Source organism: Haliaeetus leucocephalus, unplaced genomic scaffold (assembly GCF_000737465.1).
Source record: "Haliaeetus leucocephalus isolate CR32 unplaced genomic scaffold, Haliaeetus_leucocephalus-4.0 Scaffold320, whole genome shotgun sequence".
NCBI classification, from domain to species: Eukaryota; Metazoa; Chordata; class Aves; order Accipitriformes; family Accipitridae; genus Haliaeetus; species Haliaeetus leucocephalus.
Window position 1 is genome coordinate 53,488 of NW_010972756.1, and position 478 is coordinate 53,965.

Below are 478 nucleotides of genomic sequence, written 5' to 3' on the forward strand. Positions count from 1 at the left end.
TCATGACCTCCTTTTTCCCCCCCCAGGTTGAAATAACGACCCCCAAACCCCTTCTCCCTCCACCCACCACTGTCGCCTTCACCCACGGCAACGGAGACGGCGCAAGAAGCGCTGGAGAACAACAAAACGGTGAGAAAAACACCAAAAAAGAGCTCAACACCCAACTTTATTAACAAATTCCTCATCTCCACGTGCTGGGGGGGCAAATCTCCAACAAAACACTATTTTTCCTCATTTCCACCTCATTTTTTTTCTCACGGGAAAGGAGCGGGGCATTTTGGGATGGAAAACAACTATTTCGAGGTTGGCTCATAGTTCTATTTTTACCCTGCCCATGTTTTTTCCTCTCCCGGTGATGACTCAGATGGAGAAAGGTGGCTTCGGTAAACAGGACACATCTGGTTCCCCCCCCCCCAGATCCAGATGTTCGCGGTCGAGCTTGGGCACGATGTTGGAGGGAAGCGGCGCCCGTCCCCCT